This window comes from Oncorhynchus mykiss, chromosome 6 (assembly GCF_013265735.2).
Source record: "Oncorhynchus mykiss isolate Arlee chromosome 6, USDA_OmykA_1.1, whole genome shotgun sequence".
Classification (NCBI taxonomy): domain Eukaryota; kingdom Metazoa; phylum Chordata; class Actinopteri; order Salmoniformes; family Salmonidae; genus Oncorhynchus; species Oncorhynchus mykiss.
Window position 1 is genome coordinate 34,492,834 of NC_048570.1, and position 21,665 is coordinate 34,514,498.

The 21,665-nt window shown below is 41.9% G+C and overlaps 1 long non-coding RNA gene across 4 annotated transcripts; it reads right to left on the reverse strand.

Moving 5' to 3' along the window:
- Positions 1-3,923: 3,923 nt before the first annotated feature.
- On the reverse strand, positions 3,924-5,112 carry LOC110525025. 4 transcript variants are annotated; one of them, XR_002473697.2, is made up of 4 exons: positions 4,993-5,112; positions 4,757-4,895; positions 4,528-4,656; positions 3,924-4,400 (listed from the first exon to the last, which is right to left on the reverse strand). It is a non-coding gene; the product is annotated as an uncharacterized LOC110525025 (long non-coding RNA). The 4 variants fall into 4 exon arrangements; XR_005052412.1 differs by having other exon boundaries at positions 3,924-4,656; XR_005052411.1 differs by having other exon boundaries at positions 4,757-5,102.
- Positions 5,113-21,665: the final 16,553 nt, after the last annotated feature.

Genomic DNA, 21,665 nt, shown 5'->3' on the forward strand with positions numbered 1-21,665 from the left:
ACAACAAAGGCTGATTAATAATTGAATTGTTTATCAACACAGTTTAACCTTATTTTTTGCAATAATCAATCATCTGTAATCAATAATCAAAAAATGCCCATTTTTGTAAAAAATGTTTTACCAGAACCATGCATAATACACATTCACTAATAATTACTAACTTCTTGTAGCAGGCATTAGGCTATAGAAAAGTAAGGCAGGTCTCATCAACAATCTCTCAAGCCCACTTGCTGGTGAATAGCCAGCTAACCTTTATATTTCAAGTTTAGCCAACATGGATCTATTTGCTAGCTAAGAAGGTAGAACAGTTGCTTCGTCTGCCCATCTCCAACTGTTTGAATAACGTGTTATCCTGACCACTTTGTTCACATGTTTAAAATCAAGTGGCCTACTTTATTATTCAGAATAAGAATGAGTAGCTAGTTCTTTATATACTTTTGTTTTATGGCTTATTGAACATTTATAAAACACAGACTAGACAGCTAGTATAATATTCTGTAAAAAAATGCAGCTTGTTGGCTGCCTTTCTACTTGTGGGATGACTCCCATTATTAGGGCAGAGATGTCTATTTCACCATTATATAGATCTCTGGTGTAAATGGGAAGGTGCACACAGCACAGGAGCGAAGGAGTCGGAACCAAAAAGACAAGATGAGAAAAAGCGGACAAATCCTCAAAAAATTAAAACATGATTCATGAAATGAATGTAGGAAACTATAGCACATTAGATCTGGTAAAATATAATACAAACAAAAAAACATGCGTGTTCTATTTATTTTTTTTGTTCTATCAGCTTTGAAATGCAAGATAAAGGCCATACATTAACATAGTGGGGCAGCAGGGTAGCCTAGTGGTTAGAGCGTTGGACTAGTAACCGGAAGGTTGTGAGTTCAAACCCCCGAGCTGACAAGGTACAAATCTGTCGTTCTGCCCCTGAACAGCCACTGTTCCCAGGCCGTCATTGAAAATAAGAATTTGTTCTTAACTGACTTGCCTGGTTAAATAAAGGTAAAATAAAATAAAAAAAAATAAAAATAGGAGTCTAGGTGTAATTTAGATGTTGTCCACAAGATGGCAGCAGTTTGTACACAAAGTTTCAGACTGATCTAGTGAAGAAATACTTCACTACACAATATTTTGTATCAAGTCTGCCAGGAGTTTGCCCAAATATGAAGCCAGAGAAAGCAGTGGGGTCAAGCTGTTGAACCCAGTTCCTACATTTGCATAAAAAAATATTTTATCAAACAAAACTATGCTACATTTGATCTCTGGGACTCTCAGGATTACAAATCAGAGCAAGATTACTGAATGTAAGTACATCGTTTACCCTCAGAGGTGAATGTATCAAACCAGTTGCTGTGATAAGTATTTAGTTGTTGTGCACTATCCTCAAAAAATAGCATGGCATTTTTTTTGCTCTAATAGCAACTGCAAATAGATTAACAAGAATTTAAGCTTTCTACCCGTATAAGACATGTCTATGTCCCGGGAATTGGCTGTTGTTTACAACATCATTCTAGTCACATTATCACATAAGGAGCAACAACTGTCCAGTTTAGGGACACCAATCACGTAGAGGTTTAAACGTGCTTCAAAGTCACCTATAGCCAAAATCCCCCATAGAAATGTTGAGAGAATAATTTTATGAAGACTGCCTATTATGCTCTCTCCTGTTCTTTTAAAAAAAAAAAATTTAAATCAACTTTCTTTCAATGTGTAGCAGCCAAAGGCATATTCTTAGTCATATTAGCAACCCATGATAGTTGTTTCATCTTTAGAGCTCTAAATCCAAACTGATATTTCCATCTCTGCCCAAGGCACCTCTCGCATGTGTGGTGCACATTTTAGGGCAGTGTTTTCCTGCAAATTGGATTTGGGAACATTAGCGCGTACCGCTGTGTGCACATTTTGCCTTGCTGCATTCTCTTGATGTCAGCAGAGTGTGCAGCTGAACTCTGTAAACACTTGGTTTGTTATTTTAACTCAAAAACATAACTAATATTTGTTAAATATAAATACCAAACTTGTTTTTGCATGGATTCCGCAACACGGTTAGCTTTTAACAGCTAGGACCGCTATTTCTTGTACCGCTTAACTGACAGGTTAAAGTCTGCTTGAAAGAGCCGCTAACCTAGCTAAACTGATAACTAATCTGGGACTAAGTTTTCCAATGGAGCCCTCTTTGTCTGGAGAGGTAAATGAACGGTTACAGTGCTGTATCTACTGTTTTGGGGACAAACTGGATCACTCAGAGTTCAAATGCGGAAATTGTTTGCTTTGCGAAGATTATAGGTTTGAGGTGGCTTTGTGATCACGCAGGTAGCCTGCCTACATAAGAAATTAGGCAGAGTGGAATGTTTACCTGGACGTGGCAGGACAATGTTCACACATGTTGGATGTGTCTCCATCTTGTTGTTTGTTGTTATCTGACTGGGCGGTGTTGCCTGGAGTTCATTCGTCAGGGGAGCCATATCCTGCCTCTCCTCTCCATCTGATAGCGAAGTCAAAGGAGCACAGCAAGAGGAGCATAGCGATCAACGATGGTCGCATGTCATGAGCCGTGGTAGCCAAAGACAGTGGCCTGCCGCAAAACAGCATACACTCCCAACGGGAGGCCCGGAGCAGATACAATCAACTAATAGTTTCTCCACCCTGGAGCCTGATCTTCCTGCACCTTCGTTACTGGGATTACCTGTGTCTGCGGCCCCTGTTTCTACCTCATACTCCTTCCCCTACGATTTTGAAGTCAATGTTGGAAGCCTTCCATCTGTGCTATGGATCGAGCAGGGCTTCTCCATCTGTCGGAGGCCTGCACCATCATGTGAAGAGTGGGAGTGTGTGGATTTCCTCATCCTTCCCCCCCAGCTGTGATTTTGGGCAGCTCCACGGTAAGAAATGTGACTGTTGCAAAAACAATGTCCTATCCCAGAGCTCGAGTAAATTACATTACTAAGCTGCTCCTGAATGTACTATGCCAGGCCATGGACAATGATTCTATCGTAGTCCATGTGGGTTTTAAGAAAGGCAGCTCTGAACAGTTGAAACTGGATTTCAAGGAGCTGATTGACTCTCTGCTAGACATAAATACAATACCCTTCATATCTGGCCCTGTGCCCTCTCTGAATCGTGGCATTGATCGGAAATGGTTCCATTCATCGGAAACAGGGTTTTGGTACACTGGGAAGAGGGAATTCACCAATCACCTCCTTTAGCAAGCACTCCCTGGCTTTAATGACCCACCGCCTTGCCTCGTTGGGGCAGGAAGTCCATATCAGGCACAGGGGTGGAGCCAGTGGGCTGCAAGACATCTCTCCTCAACCACTCCTCTCAACTCTCCCTGCCATCTGCCACAGTATTTATCAATTGCTTGTATGCTTGATTTACACAGACCTGTAAGTATTTTACCTTGATAAATCAGACCCGTTCTAAAACACTGCTAGTGCATGTGAAGTCTCATTTACATAAAGAGCCATCCTAAATACCCATTTATGGTCACAAACCTTCCCTTTAAAGTTGCAAGTTCATAAATGTCCGCCAACATGGAGTAATCATGTTGGCGGAAATCATTCGGACGCAGAAATATAACTTTTGATCGACGTGGAAGCAAAACAAGCCATACTTTTTGGAGCCATCAGCAATGGCTTGACAAGAGTAATACTGTTTGGAAGCAGGTTAGAGCTGTGGTAAATTCTGCCTCAGAGTGCAAAACAGTTAACGAAATGGTTTGATTTGAAAACATAGGCAAAAAATATAATCCACAAACGGATATAAGTGCAACAGGAGGTGGGCAGTGTGACTCTTCACTGTGTGCTATGGACCAGCGCATTGGCACCATAAGGAGAGACCTCAGTGTCTGGCATCATTTGTGATGGTGATACTGAGGACCCTCTTCCAGACCCTGAAGGAATACCAGACACATCAACTGATAGTAAGTCCAGTTTTATTTTCACAACCATGAACACATCTAAATATTTGAAAAAAATGAATATAAAAAACAAACATGAAATCTTTGGATGTGGGTGATTTGCCTGACCCCTTAGCCATCCCCAGGCCTACAAGAAGGTTCTCTTTGGCGAGCGCTTCAGCTGCACCGCATGTTATGACTGGCGCAGTCCTGAAACAACAAGAGATTCTTGGACTTAAACAGCAGCTGGAGGATGTATGCAATGGCCTGAGATAAATAAATCATTGAAAGAAGTTGATTGTGTCATACTTATTACTTTAATTACAATATTTGGAAGAAAACTAAAACTGTTGTATGATATTGACTCTATGGGAGAGAGCTATGGGTGGTGGGAAACACTCCCTGTCAGGCATGGGCTCGTCAGGTCTGGGTGGATCATTCAGTTTTTGATTGCAACGTTGTGGAGCACACTGCAAGCCTTGACAATGTAGCAAACCTAAAAAGGAATTTGCACATTGTATTACATTCACGTAATGGCATTTGAAGGAATGTCATTTCAGAGGCAGACATTGCAGAGTTTGTATCGCGATGTGCCTCCTGTCCCAGACAAGCACAGCCAATACCCTTTCAGCAGGCCTATGGTGCACTCCACTGTTCTTGTGCGTCCCTGGGGTTGGTGGTACCTTGCCTCGTTGGTTTGAGGCGGTTTGTGAGGGGAGTCAGCCTTGTTTTTCATGGCTAGCCCCAGTCTCCTGCAGTTATGAACACAACATTTAAATATTGTTTCCCAGAAGAGGTCTAACATGGCAAATAAACATGGCAAACCTTGCAAAATATACACAAGTCACTTACCAATAAGCCATCCATCCTCAACAGCGCCTTCCTGGAGGTTAAGGCCGACTGAACAGTTCTGCACAATGAATGAATCATGTGTCCCACCTGGCCATTTGGTTGCTACATTCAACAAAGCCAAATGTGACTCACAGATGACCTGCACATTGAAAGATTGTCAACATAAAAGGTTTCCAAAGTTGAAGTAATTCAATGATTTTCGTTGGTAGAAGGAGAGGAGGACCAAAGTGCATCACCTATCCATAATACTTTTAATCCAGAATGAATACACGAACAAAAACGATCAACCAACAGTTCTGACAGGTGCAACAAACACTAACCCCAAAAATAATCACCCACAACTCAAAATGGGAAAACAGGCTACCTAAGTATGGCTCTCAATCAGAGACAACGATAGACAGCTGCCCCTGATTGAGAACCATGCCAGGCCAAACACATAGAAAAAGAAAACCTAGACCTACAACATAGAATACCCACCCACATCACACCCTGACCAAAATAAAAATAGAAACATACAAAGCAATCTACGGTCAGGGCGTGCTTTTATTGCGATGTGGGTGCAGTCAACTGCTCCAATGACATTGGGAAATCCAGCTATGGTATGGAAATCCCTTTTCACTCTGGCCTGCTGCACAGCAGTGTACAGAAACTATGTATTGTGGGGGTCAATGAAATAACGCCACAAAGGACTGCAGGCAATATTCGGCTCATGGTTGGTTGTGAAATGTCAGACCGATTCGCAATCTCCCGTTGGAATGTTCCAGTGGCCAAAAATCGGAGGGAGAGAGGACTTGGGTATGCACTGGCATGGCATTGGTGCATTTCATCTCCCTTTCTAATATTGGAGAGAGTTGGTTGCAGAGCTACAATAAAATATGTCTTGGAAAACTACATCTACTAATAAGCCAAGCGTCACTCTCAGCAATAAAATCTGCACAATCATTGAAAGCACGCTTCCTGCATAATGCAGCTTGTGCCAGAGCCTCCAGCAATGCAAGATTTGCCATTTTGGACAAGTCACAATGCCTCAGTGTTGCCTTTTATATTATTTAACTGGTTTAACTAGATTGCCTCCAACCTTATTCAATTAGACTTAAATGGTTTCATGTTTATGAATTAGATAGCAAGAATAAGTACACATTGATAAACCCCACAATTTGCTTAGAAATGATTGCACACATGGTTTACGAACATATCTGTTCATATGAAACTGTCCCGTATACTCCATCTCTGGCCAATAGGTCACCAGACTGCTGATATTATGCACACCTGTCTCCATCGTCACGCGTGCCAGCACTTATTGACACTCACCTGGACTTCATCACCTCCTTGATTACCCACCCTATTTATGTCACTCCCTTTGTTTCTTTCCCCAGGCATTAGTTTATCTATTTCATGTTGGTGCGCTGTTTGTGCTTATTGTTTTGTTCATGGTCTTAAATGTATTCCCTCCCTAAACTTGCTTCCCTACTCTCAGGGTACACCGTTACAGCAACATTGAGAAATGTGGACCCTGGATTCTTTCACAGCATTATAGGGCTGCATTGAGACAATTACTTATTAATTACCCAGGCCCAGCTCAGCTAATCCCTACCATTGTGTCGCTGAGTCATAATGCTTTAACAAATGTACATTATACCTGGGGCATTGGTAGACACAATGTAAGTAACCTAATTTATGTCCCTCTAACTGCCCTGATTGCCTCTGCCGATTCTACAGCTGTTGTATGCAGCAATCACGTGTCTATGAACTAGATTTATGCTGTTAGCACTGAGGTGCCGTGCCCTAGTAGGAAGTCCACTGTGTGCAGCTCACACTGCACTAACATAAATAACATGAGAATATCTACTTCTGCTAAGCTTCCCAGTAAAGCAATGAAAACAAGTATCCCAGAAAAGGGCTCAAAATAGCCCACTTTAAAAGTATGTCACTTAAGAAATAAGGTTTGTGAAATTATTAACTTGCTAGTAACAGATGACATTCATATTCTGACTCTCTGAAACTCACTTAGACAATGAATTTGATGGCTGTTTATATTCAGAACCACATTCCTGTAAGGATTAGAGAGGATCTCATGTTATATATTGTTTGTTGAAGTAATATGGCTACAGGTTCATCTGCCTCACCTAAAGCCCATTCTGGTGGGAAGCTGCTATAGACCACCAAGTGCTAACAGTCAATATCTGGATAACGTGTGAAATGCTTGATAATGTATGTGATATCAGAGGTATATTTCCTGGATTATTTAAATATTGACTGGCTTTCATTAAGCTACCCAGAGGACAGTAATCCAGAACAGACTCCAAAAGGTACAGAACGGTAGGCAGGCTCAGGGTCAGGGCAGGCAGGTGTCAGAAAATCCAAGGAGGTGTTGCAAGGTACAGAACAGCAGGCTCAGGGCAGGGAGAATGGTCAAAACCGGGAAAACTAGGAAAACGAGGAAACCGCTGGTAGGCTTGACAAGACGAACTGGCAACAGACCAACAGAGAAAACAGGTATAAATACACTGGGGATAATAGGGAAGATGGGCGACACCTGAATGGGGTGGAGACAAGCACAAAGATAGGTGAAACAGATCAGGGTGTAACAACAGGAATAAAATAATCGTCATGTATTGATCACGGCTTTACTAATGCTGCATAAATGTGAGTGAAAGCAGTATCCAGATCCATTGGATGTAGTGATCACAATATAGTAGCCATATATAGGAAAACCAAAGTTCCAAAGGTGGAAAATTGCAATTGGCTCAGAACAGGGCAGCACGGCTGCCATATTAATAATATGCATGTCAATCTCTCCTAGCTCAAAGTAGAGGAGAGACAGACATCATCACTACTTGTATTTGTGAGAGTTATTGACATGTTGAAAGCACCGAGCTGTCTATTTAAACGACTTGCACACAGCTCAGACATCAATGAATACCCCACAAGACATGCCACCAGAGGTCTCTTCGCGGTCCCCAAGTCCAGAACAGACTATAGGAGGCACATAGTATTACATAGAGCCATGACTACATGGAACTCTATTCCAAATCAGGTAACTGATGCAAGCAGTAGAATAAGATTTTAAAAAACAGATAAAAATTCCCCTTATGGAACAGCGGGGACTGTGAATTAACACACACATAGGCACAGCCTATGTGCAGAAATATCCATATTTTTAGCCTGGGCCAATAGGGATACAGAAATGCCGTAGCCATAAGAATCACAAAGAAATAAGACATCACCAAAGAGATAAGTAGACCTATCCAGCTTGCTGTCATTCAATATAGGAGCCACTGGATGGCAGACTTAGCACACAAGCTAACAGAGATCAGCACCATGGAGAGCAGCATCATATCCATTAGAGCTCATCATCAACTTTCACACAACACACCTCCATGGACTGTCCAGGTAACCACTGTAAGGTGAAGAGTGTATGGCACCATGGCCAGATATGTCACCTAATAAGTTAGTGGTGGATGTTATTCTTACAGTACAGCATGTTTACTGTAAAATAAAAAGGGATATTGAGACTTCTGGAAAACTAACATTATTTTTTTTACAGTTTATCATACAATTTGACATATCTGTAAGGCTGAATTTTTATCTAAACTGCTATGGTGTTGACTTTGAAAGGGCTGTTGCCTGTTTCACCGTTTATGTCTGTAAACTACAGTGAGACGACAAGCCTTTGGCTTAGTTAGAGCATGTGGAGGTTTTAGGGCGGCTAAAAGAGAAGAGTTAGACGTTATCTGACATAGCACGCTCTATCCCCACTAATAACAGGCCTCTGAACCAGCTGAGATTTAGGGTGTGCCCTGAGATGGATGTAAATAAAATATTCAATTCCTGTCTTGCACTCTTAGAAATAAAGGTACGGTATTGTTCCCTGGGGTACAAAAAGATCAAAATACACATGACATACCTTCAGAGGTACACAATGATCTCACATGGTACTGTGTGGAAAAAGAGTATGAAGGTAGATTTTTGTATCCCATATTATGAATTTAAAAAGGTACAATCATCACAATCTCACTCTCAGAAAAAGTGTACAATGTCAATGTACATTTGTTTCCTAGAGTACAAATGTATTTTGTGTAGGCCATAATTATTATCATCATATTTCCCAGCATGCTTTACTGCAGGTAGATTTTATTTAAAAAAATATATATATCTGTGCTTTTGCATTGATTAATCTTATGCTACAAAGACAAAGACAAATAACGTAAATTTTTCTAAACGTATCTAATCAGTTGACAGTCAATAAAAACTGTTGGATATTTCCAAACTCTGTCTGGATTCCAATAGGAATTACAAATCACCTTGCAAGCCAGCATAATATGACTTCCAGGTAAAGTTACAAAATTCTGGTAACTTTTCCAGGATATCCAGAAGAGTCCTGGAAATGAGAGGGAATAAGTAGGACATGCTTAAACCAAGATTTGGAGAAAATCTTGGAATTTTAGGTAAATTACCAGAATTTTGCAAGCCTACTTGCAGGCATGATGTGGCCTGTAAAACCATGACTTCCAGGCCACTGTATTAGTGTAAAACTAGGCCTCAAAATAAGTCCTCATGATTATATGTAATTTAGCATCATAAAGCGTATAATTGTAATGATAATATATGCCTAGGAACTCACTTGGTGAAGACCACAGGGCTGAAAATGAATGAATTCAACAACCATGTCTCTCACTAGCAAATACAGTCATGGGTGGTAACTACAGTTTTATCAAAAAGGCAAGGCACACTGGGAAATTATATTGGAGGCGTGGCATAGTGGGGCCGTGGGTTTCAGATAGTTATTTTTGGCCACCCTTGAGTGAACGTGTTGTACCCGTTTAAGTTGTCTGTGGTAGAGGTCCAATTTTCCCACTTACAAGGAACAAATGGCTTTGTCACTGTGGTGGTATTATACAAAGGCAAAAGGCATGCTTGTGTACCTGTGAAGAAAGGTACTGTCTGAGGTATGAACTGGGGTACAATTACTGTATGTACCTATAAAAGTACAAAGGAGGACCTTACAGGGTACCACCCCAGTGACAAGTGATTGTACCCATTTAGGAACAAATCTAACCCTTATTTCCGAGAGTGTAGTGGATGAGTCGGTCAACCAGTCACATAGGGATGTAACACATGTGACTCTCCAGCATGACACTTAGCACAACCAGGCCACAGGGATACAATTATCAAAGTTTGTTGTCACAACTTGGGATATGATTTTCTGCAGATATCCACAGATATGGCAGTAGCCCTTTCCTGCAGTCAAATTACCTAGTGGCCTCATGGGTGGAATGTTATTCATATTTTTATAATTAATACACTTTTTTTTTAACTGCAGAAAATCCAGTGTTTGTGTCTATGTCAAACATTTTTGTTATATTTCAGTCTTCTGTGATGTATATAAAGTGAAATTCAATATATAAACATTTCAGCTCTATCCAAAATGCTACAGCCCATAAGCATGTGTGTGAGGTGTAAACTTTTGTTTAGAAGTAGATTTGTTTAACATTACCAAGAAACACACTGTGGGACCCCGATTTATGGTGTAACATTTTTTTTTTTTTTTGGAGCAATGCTGGTGGGGATCTGCCACAGCATTGTTGTGAAAAGAGGTTCAGATAAACATCTGCAGTGATTACTGTGTGTACCCATGGGTACTTCAATTACATTTCTAAATTGCTCATACAAAATTCCAAACTATGTCATTAGCTAGCCGATAGCTCATCTTTTGTTGTAAAACGGCTACCAACTGGAATTGTCAGACACCTTTGGCCATGAAAGTGCTTCATGAAAAAGCTTTAATCCCCTGTTGTGCAAAACCAGGTCCCTCGAGATAGGCAGCTGACAGGGACACTTTGATGGGTCTGGGTCTGAAAGCACAGCGGTGGTATCTGCAAAGTGCAACTAGGCCTTCGCATTCCCACAAGACCTTGCGCCTTGCCCCAAACGGGGGGGGGAGAGAGCACATTCAGCTCTCTCACGACTGTCTCTCATGACTCTCTCTCAGCTTCCATTACATTGTGACTGAATTAAAAGTAACAACTCCAGTCCTGTGGGAAATATTTTCTGCAGTTGTCACACACCAGATCTTTTCTTTATTCTAGGGAATATGACGACGATGGATCGTTTGGGAAGGGAAAATAGGTACTTCTGTCACGTTCTGACCATCGTTCGTGTGTGTTTTCCTTGTTTTAGTGTTGGTCAGGACGTGAGCTGGGTGGGCATTCTATGTTGTGTGTCTGGTTTGTCTATTTCTATTTTTGGCCTGATATGGTTCTCAATCAGAGGCAGGTGTTAGTCATTGTCTCTTAGGTAGCCTGTTTGGTGTTGGGTTTTGTGGGTGATTGTTCCTGTCTCTGTGTTTTGTTTTCACCAGATAGGCTGTTAGGTTTTCTCACGGTTATTGTTTTGTTAGTTTGTTCATGTTCAGTTTCTTCATTAAAAAACATGAATAACAACCACGCTGCATTTTGGTCCGACTCTACTTCACCCAAAGAAAACCGTTACAACTTCCCAATGGAACTTAAAAAAATATATATTTTCTCTGTCCCAAAATGGTTTAGTTTCTGTGGTTTTTGTTTAGTTAAGTTTTATTTAATTGAATATTACAGTTTTGAAATCCATCTATACACTGCTACAGAAATGTATAGGCAAATTGTTTAAAACCTTACTATGTTGGTTACACACACCTTTAAATCTCCCTGGGAAAAAATATGACACCTGACAAGCTAAGAAAGCATGTGAAAGTGGAATATTTATTTGCCTGTTGCCCAGAGAAACCCAGACTCAACAAGATTTATTTTTGTGACTGTGTACACAGGCAAAATGAAGTGTTAAAATTTCCTTTTTATTACACCTGTGCAAAGGGCCACATTTCAATGGGAACCTTAGGTGTTTTCCACCACTATAAAATATCTTGTTGTTTGCATGATGTGCTTCAATATCAAAACCAGACCACTCAAAACAAGCACTCAGGGCAGTCATGAGATATTAATGTAGGAGCTCACACGGATGTGGTTGCTCTACTATTTCACAGAGCTGTTTGTTAGGCTTGGTAGGTAAAAACAAAAGCAATGTGCAGTACTATGAGATAATGGCATTTAAAGTGATACATGTTAATACTGTATATCACTTGATATTGCGTTCCATGGGAAGTATTCAGTTTATGCATCTACTTAGACTCTCTTTCTTCAGAAGTGCCGTACTGTGAAGCTTCTTATAACACCTCTCCTCTTATGCGGCCCTTGTACGGATAGGTGTATCTGAATGATTAATGCGTATCAGATTAGGCAAAAAGCTGATCATTCTGATCTGGCACAGGAAGATGAAAACAAAATGAGAGATGAGCTGACAGGAGATGCATGAAAGAAATTATGTCTGAGCGAGACATGACAGGACTCACAAAGGGGGATTTCACACGGCGTCAAGTCTTCCTCAGGCAACGTGTGCTATTTGTTCATTCTGAGAAGGTAACACAAACGGGCAGACACCCACTGACATTTGTAGAGTAGGAAGATTACAACTGTAGAGTGACAATGATAGTCCCCCCATCCTGTTCCACCAGTATTACCATGGTAACTGAGACACCATCAACATAACTGCTGCATGACAAACAAACAACACCACAGTCATCCACCATACAGTGTTTTTAAAACATATTCACATCCCTTCACTTTCTCCACATTTTGTTGTGTTACAGCAGGAATAAAACATTTGTTAAATTGAGATTTTTTTCCACTGTCCTACACAAAATCACGGGTGTGTATTCATGAATGCCAAGGGAAGCCAGGCTTCCCCCCCAAAAAATGGAGCAAGAAAAAAAACATACAAAATAATGTATCTTTCATCTCTCTGTGTTTCATAAATGTCCTTCAATTCGCAAGAGGTTGAATGTATCTCACCGGAGAGAGCATCTGAGCAAACGAAACAGTGCCCCTCTGTCTCAGTATGTGTAGCGTATCTATCTGAATCTGTCTGGTCAGAAAGACTATGACATTGTTGTCGCCCATAGCATTGAATGTAAGGGAAGCCAGCGAGCATTTGGCCTTCCTTGATAAAAAAAAATAATAATAGCCAATCAGCATTGAGCTAAATGAGCTAAGCTGAGTGAGCTCAGCTGTGAATGGTCCTGGCGCACCAAAAGAAAGTGTCAAGGGAAGCCCGTTTGGATTTGGCTTCAGACCAATCACATCACAAGCCAAAGGTCATTACAGACAGAAAACAATTTGGTAGCTAGACGTAGTATGCTAATGTTAACTAGCTGGCCTGGCTCATCGTTGCCCACGAAAGGTAGTTAGGCTAGCAAAAAAGCATTTTAGCCAGGTAGCCTTGGACGACAAAAACGAAAAGCATGTACTATATGACAGAGTCATAGACTGTTCAGGCAACATGAAAGAGAGGAGGATGCCATTGGCGTAGGGTGAGTAAACATGTTTTTTTCTACTTGCACCCATGCACACTGTGACGGCCGTCACAACACACACACACAGAAATCAGTACCATGGACAGCCACATCATATTTAGCTTACATTGATTGGACTAAATCATTTTTGGTATCTTTTAGTTGTCATTGTATTAGACTCAGCATAGGTGATTAGATGATGTTGAAATTTTGAAGTTGAAATGGTGCTGGAATAGTGGAGGTAGCTCCTTTTTTCTTTGCGACTTGCGGTAACTCTCCTTGAGTCTAAATCACTAGTAGTTTAGTAGTCTGAAAATGTCAGAAATATTACAGTACCTTGCATGACCATGCTGTAGGTCATGTAACTAATTGTTACATGCAATATGTTTTGTGGACTTCACCGGACAGATGTTGCTCTCAGGTTTGGTAATGAAACACGTGTGGTTGAATTTATTTTGCCACTGTGTCTTCTTATTGTCTCGGCCTATATATAATATTGTCAAGGCATATGAACTAACAGGTTGTAGAGCAAACAATGAAATTTTCACAACACAGGTTGTAATTTGACTTTTTTTTTTACTTGACTTTTTGTGGGGGCTTTGCTTGATTCTACCCAGGCACAGCTACTTCATCCCGAAGGAAGCACCAATTAGCCTGGTGCTAACCAATGCTAGGCCGATCTCCCGGCAAACTGAAGAGGTCCATCAGCCACTCCTTGGGCTTAAATACCTATTTTGCCAATTGGCCTGGACTCCTTTTACTGCAGATCCGGAGCCCCGCCGATCCATCACGACTGGACTACCGACGTAATCTGCCCAAGGTGGTTTTCACCAGGTTCCTCTGTCGCGACGTCTCCTGAATGCCCATCTGCTAGCCTGCATATCGGACTGTTTGCTGAAGAGGTCCATCAGCCAATTTATTGGGCTACAAAAGCTATTTTGCCAATTGGCCTGGACCCTTTTACTACACGGAGCCCTGCCGATCCATCAAGACTGGTCTGCCGATGTAAACGCGTGAGGGGGCTACAACAGACACTTCCGTCACGACGTCCCCCTAAGACCCTTCTGCTAGCCAGCTATCCCGGCCCCGCTAGCTGTCTGAATCGCCGTGTCCCCAGTCCGCCTAGCTACACACTAGACCCCATGATCACTCAGCTATGCATGCCTCTCTAATGTCAATATGCCTTGTCCATTGCTGTTTTGGTTAGTGATTATTGTCTTATTTCAATGTAGAGCCTCCAGCCCTGCTCAATATGCATGAATGAGCTAAGCCTTTTGTTCCACCTCCGACACATGCGGTGAACTCATCTGGTTTAAATGGTGTCTCTAGAGACAATACCTCTCTCATCGTCACTCAATGCCTAGGTTTACCTCCACTGTATTCACATCATACCATACCTTTGTCTGTACATTATGCCTTCAATCTATTCTACCACACCCAGAAACCTGCTCCTTTAACTCTCTGTTCCTGTCACGATCATCGTCATGGAAATGACCGGACCAAGGTGCAGCGTGGTGAGTGTACATCTTTCTTTATTATAAATGTCGCCAACAAAACAAGAAACAACAAAAACGAACGTGAAGCTTACTAGGGCTATACAGGCCACTAACAAAAAAAACTACCCACAAAAACCCAAAAGGAAAAAAAGGCTGCCTAAGTATGATTCCCAATCAGAGACAACGATAGACAGCTGTCCCTGATTGAGAACCATACCCGGCCAAAACATAGAAACACAGAACATAGAGTTTCCCACCCGAGTCACACCCTGACCAACCAAACATAGAGAATAAAAAAATCTCTACGGTCAGGGTGTAACAGTTCCAAACATACTAGACGACCAGTTCTTATAGCCTTTAGCCGTACCCTTATCCTACTCTTCCTCTGTTCCTCTGATGATGGAGGGGTTAATCCAAACCCTGCAGTGCCTAGCTCCACTCCCATTCCCCAGGCGCTCTCATTTGTTGACTTCTGTAACCGTAAAAGCCTTGGTTTCATGCATGTTAAATTAGAAGCCTCCTCCCTAAGTTTGTTTATTCACTGTTTTAGCACACTCTGCCAATTCGAATGTCCTAGCCGTGTCTGAATCCTGGCTTAGGAAGGCCACCAAAAACCCTGAAATTTCCATCCCTAACTATAACATTTTCCGACAAGATAGAACTGCCAAAGGGGGTGGAGTTGCAATCTACTGCAAAGATAGCTTGCAGAGTTCGGGCTTACTATCCAGGTCTGTGCCCAAACAATTTGAGCTTCTACTTTTAAAAATCCACTTTTCCAGAAACAAGTCTCTCACTGTTGCCGCTTGCTATAGACCACATTTTGCCCCCAGCTGTGCCCTGGACACCATATATGAATTGATTGCCGCCCATCTATCTTCAGAGCTCGTGCTGTTAGGTGACCTAAACTGGGACATGCTTAACATCCAGGCTGTCCTACAACCTAAACTAGATGCCCTCAATCTCACACAAATTATCAATGAACCTACCAGGTACAACCCCAAATATGTAAACACGGGCACCCTCATAGATATCATCCTAACCAACCTGCCTTCAAAATACACCTCTGTTGTCTTCAACCAGGATCCCAGTGATCACTGCCTCATTGCCTGCATCCGTAATGGGTCTGCGGTCAAACGACTACCCCTCATCACTGTCAAATGCTCCCTAAAACACTTCAGCGAGCAGGCCTTTCTAATTGATCTGGCTGGGGTATCCTGGAAGGACATTGACCTCATTCTGTCAGTAGACGATGCCTGGTTGTTCTTTTAAAGTGCTTTCCTCACCAACGTCAATAAGCATGCCCCATTCAAAAATGTTTGAACCAGGAATAGATATAGCCCTTGGTTCACTCCAGACCTGACTGCCCTTGACCAGCACAAAAACATCCTGTGGCGTTCTGCATTTGCGTCGAATAGCCCCCGCAATATGCAACTTTTCAGGCAAGTTAGGAACCAATATACACAGGCAGTTAGGAGAGCAAAGGCTAGCTTTTTCAAACAGAAATTTGCATCCTGTAGCACAAACTCCAAAAAGTTCTAGGACACTGTAAACTCCATGGAGAATAAAAGCACCTCCTCCCAGCTGCCCACTGCATTGAGGCTAGGAAACACTGTCACCACTGATAAATCCATGATAATTGAGAATTTCAATAAGCATTTTTCTGCGACTGGCCATGCTTTCCACCTGGCTACCCCTACCCAGGTCAATAGCCCTGCACCCCCCACAGCAACTTGCCCACGCCTCCCCATTTCTCCTTCACCCAAATCTAGATAGATGATGTTCTGAAAGAGCTGCAACATCCGGACCCCTACAAATCAGCCGGGCTAGACAATCTGGACCCTCTCTTTCTAAAATTATCCGCCGCAATTGTTTCAACCCCTATTACTAGCCTTTTCAACCTCTCTTTCATATTGTCTGAGATCCCCAAAGAATGGTAAGCTGCTGCGGTCATCCCCCTCTTCAAAGGGGGAGACACTAGAACTGTTACAGACCTTTATCTATCCTACCCTTGTCACGTTTTATCAAGGTGGGTGGAATCAGGCGCAGAGAGCAGGTTTCAGTCATTCGACAGTTTATTCTCAGGCGCACAAAAACACGGCCAACCCAACATACAGGGTGAAATAATCCAACACAGGATAAAAAATAGACCGGAGAAATAACACACACGTATTACACCAAATACATGAATACAAACAATCCCGCACAAAACAAGGGCGGGACAACCTACTACATATAAGGACGTTAATTAAACTAAAATACACACAGGTGAAACTAATAAGACAAAACCAACAGACAAGCGAAAAAGGGATCGGTGGTGGCTAGTAGGACGGTGACGACGACCGCCGAGCACCGCCCGAACAGGCAGGAGAGCCAACTTCGGCGGAAGTCGTGACAACCCTGCCTTTCCAAGGTCTTCAAAAGCCAAGTCAACAAACAGATCACCAACCATTTCGAATCCCACCGTACCTTCTCTGCTATGCAATCTGGTTTCCGAGCTGGTCATGGGTGCACCTCAGCCATGGTCAAGGTCCTAAACGATATCATAACCGCCATCAATAAAAGACAATACTGTGCAGCCCTATTCATCGACCTGGCCAAGGCTTTCGACTCAATTACCACATTCTTATCGGCAGACTCAACAGCCTTGGTTTCTCAAATGACTGCCTCGCCTGGTTCACCAACTACTTCGCAGACAGAGTTCAGTGTGTCAAATTGGAAGGTCTGTTGTCCGGACCTCTGGCAGTCTCTATGGGGGTGCCACAGGGTTCAATTCTCGGGCCGACTCTTTTCTCTGTATACATCAATGATGTCGCTCTTGCTGCTGGTGAGTCTCTGATCCACCTCTACACAGACGACACCATTCTGTATACTTCTGGCCGTTCTTTGGACACTGTGTTTTAACTAACCTCCAGACGAGCTTCAATATCATTCAACTCTCCTTCCGTGGCCTCCAACTGCTCTTAAATGGAAGTAAAACTAAATGCATGCCCTTCAACTGATCGCTGCCCACACCTGCCCGCCCGCCCAGCATCACTACTCAGGGCAGTTCTGACTTAGAATATGTGGACAACTACAAATACCTAGGTGTCTGGTTAGACTGTAAACTCTCCTTCCAGACCCACATTAAGCATTTCCAATCCAACAAAGCGTCCTTCACTCATGCTGCCAAACATACCCTTGTAAAACTGACTATCCTACCGATCCATGACTTCGGCGATGTCATTTACAAAATAGCCTCCAACATTCTACTTAGCAAATTGGATGCCATCTATCACAGTGCCATCCGTTTCGTCACCAAATCCTCATATACTACCCACCACCTCGACCTGTATGCTCTCGTTGGCTGGCCCTCACTTCATATTCATCGCCAAACTCATTGGCTCCAGGTCATCTATAAGTCTTTGCTAGGTAAAGCCCCGCCTTATCTTCGCCTTAGCTCACTGGTCACTGGTCACCCACCCGTAGCACTCGCTCCAGCAGGTATATTTCACTGGTCACCCCAAAGCTAATTCCTAATTTGGCCTGCCTTTCCTTCCAGTTCTCTGCTGCCAATGACTGGAACAAATTGCAAAAATCACTGAAGCTGGAGTCTCATATCTCCCTCTCTCACTTTAAGCATCAGCTGTCAGAGCAGCTCACAGATCACTGCACCTGTACACAGTCCATATGTAAATAGCCCATCCAACTACCTCATCTCCATACAGTATTTTTTTTGCCTTTGCACCCCAGTATTTCTACTTGCACATTCATCTTCTGCACATCTATCACTCCAGTGTTTAATTGCTAAATTGTAATTATTTCGCCACTATGGCCTATTTATTGCCTTACCTCCCTTATCTTACCTCATTTGCACACACTGTATATAGACTTTCTATTGTGCTTTTGACTGTATGTTTGTTTTTTCCATGTGTAACTCTGTGTTGTTGTTTGTGTCGCACTGCTTTGCTTTATCTTGGCCAGGTCGCAGTTGTAAATGAGAACTTGTTCTCAACTAGCCTACCTGGTTAAATAAAGGTGAAATAAAATACATTTAAAAATACCCCATAATGTCTAAGGGGAATTATGTTTATTTTTCATTTTTATTATTAATTAAAAATGAAAAGCTGAAATGTCTTGGGTCAGTTAGTATTCAAACCCTTTGCTATTGCAATCCTAAATATGTTCAGGAGTAAAAATGTGCTTAACAAGTCCCATCATTTTTACATTTTTTTATTTGACATTTATTTAACTAGGCAAGTTGAGAACAAATTCTTAGATGGCCTACCCTGGGCCAAACCCGAACAACGCTGGGACAATTGTGCGCCACCCTATGGGACTCCCAATCATGGCCGGATGTGATACAACATGGAATCGGACCAAGGATTGTGGTGACGCCTTTTGCACTGAGATGCAGTGTCTTAGATCGCTGCACCACTCAGGAGCCGTAATAAGTTGCTTTGACTCACTATGTGTGCAATAATAGTATTAAATATTTTTTCTGAATGACTACCTCATCTCTGTACCACACACATACAATTATCTGTAAGGTTCCTCAGTCAAGTAGTGATTTCGAACACAGATTCAACCACAAATATCAGGGAGGTTATCCAGTGCCTCTCAAAGAAGGGCACCGATTGGTAAAAACAAAAGAAGAAAAAAAGAAGGCAGCCATTGAATATCCCTTTGAGCATGGTGAAGTTATTAATTACACTTTGGATGGTGTATCAATACTCCCAGTCACTACAAAGATACAGGGGTCCTTCTTAACCCATTTGCCGGAGAGGAAGGAAACCTCTCAGGGATTTCACCATGAGGGCAATGGTGACTTTAAAACAGTTACAGAGTTTAATGGCTGTGATAGGGGAAAGCTGAGGATGGATCAATTACATTGTAGTTACTTCCCAATACTAACTTAATTGACAAAGTGAAAGAAGGAAGCCTGTACAGAATACAATACAAAACATTACTGAGTACCACTCTCCATATTTTCAAGCATAGTGGTGGCTGCACTTTGTTTACATACTCATCTCATATATACAGTGCCTTGCGAAAGTATTCGGCCCCCTTGAACTTTGCGACCTTTTGCCACATTTCAGGCTTCAAACATAAAGATATAAAACTGTATTTTTTTGTGAAGAATCAACAACAAGTGGGACACAATCATGAAGTGGAACGACATTTATTGGATAATTCAAACTTTTTTAACAAATCAAAAACTGAAAAATTGGGCGTGCAAAATTATTCAGCCCCTTTACTTTCAGTGAAGCAAACTCTCTCCAGAAGTTCAGGGAGGATCTCTGAATGATCCAATGTTGACCTAAATGACTAATGATGATAAATACAATCCACCTGTGTGTAATCAAGTCTCCGTATAAATGCACCTGCACTGTGATAGTCTCAGAGGTCCGTTAAAAGCGCAGAGAGCATCATGAAGAACAAGGAACACACCAGGCAGGTCCGAGATACTGTTGTGAAGAAGTTTAAAGCCGGATTTGGATACAAAAAGATTTCCCAAGCTTTAAACATCCCAAGGAGCACTGTGCAAGCGATAATATTGAAATGGAAGGAGTATCAGACCACTGCAAATCTACCAAGACCTGGCCGTCCCTCTAAACTTTCAGCTCATACAAGGAGAAGACTGATCAGAGATGCAGCCAAGAGGCCCATGATCACTCTGGATGAACTGCAGAGATCTACAGTTGAGGTGGGAGATCTGATGGGACAATCAGGCGTATATTGCACAAATCTGACCTTTATGGAAGAGTGGCAAGAAGAAAGCCATTTCTTAAAGATATCCATAAAAAGTGTTGTTTAAAGTTTGCCACAAGCCACCTGGGAGACACACCAAACAAGTGGAAGAAGGTGCTCTGGTCAGATGAAACCAAAATTGAACTTTTTGGCAACAATGCAAAACGTTATGTTTGGCGTAAAAGCAACACAGCTCATCACCCTGAACACACCATACCCACTGTCAAACATGGATGTGGCAGCATCATGGTTTTGGCCTGCTTTTCTTCAGCAGGGACAGGGAAGATGGTTACAATTCATGGGAAGATGGATGGAGCCAAATACAGGACCATTCTGGAAGAAAACCTGATGGAGTCTGCAAAAGACCTGAGACTGGGACGGAGATTTGTCTTCCAACAAGACAATGATCCAAAACATAAAGCAAAATCTACAATGGAATGGTTCAAAAATAAACATATCCAGGTGTTAGAATGGCCAAGTCAAAGTCCAGACCTGAATCCAATCGAGAATCTGTGGAAAGAACTGAAAACTGCTGTTCACAAATGCTCTCCATCCAACCTCGCTGAGCTCGAGCTGTTTTGCAAGGAGGAATGGGAAAAAATTTCAGTCTCTCGATGTGCAAAACTGATAGAGACATACCCCAAGCGACTTACAGCTGTAATCGCAGCAAAAGGTGGCGCTACAAAGTATTAACTTAACTTCTTGAATCTACTTGAGACGCACATGTCCCAAGTAGGCACCTGGAAATGCAAATGCGCTACGCTAAATGCTAAATGTACTCGTTAAAACTCAAACCTTGATCAAAATTCACAAGCAGGGTATTAAATTAAAGCTACACTCGTTGTGAACCTAGCCAGCAAGTCAGATTTTTAAAATGCTTTTCGGCGAAAGCATCAGAAGCTATTATCTGATAGCATGCACCCCCCAAAATGCCAGCTCGACACGTAAACAACAGATTTTGCGATAGACGGCGCTACCCAAAACGCAGAAATAAAATATAAAACATTCATTACCTTAGACGAGCTTCTTTCTTGGCACTCCTATATGCCCCATAAACATCACTATTGGGTCTTTTTTTCGTTTAAATCGGTCCATATATACCCAAAATAGCTTTGTATAGAAGTAGTGTCATTCAGAAAAATTCATCGTTTTTAAACGCTGCGTAATTTTTTAAAATTAAAAAAGTCGACGATAAACTTTCACAAAACACTTCGAAATCCTTTTGTAATCCAACTTTAGGTATTAGTAAACGTTTATAATCTATCAAAACGATTACAGGGCGATGTCTCTTCAATAGGTC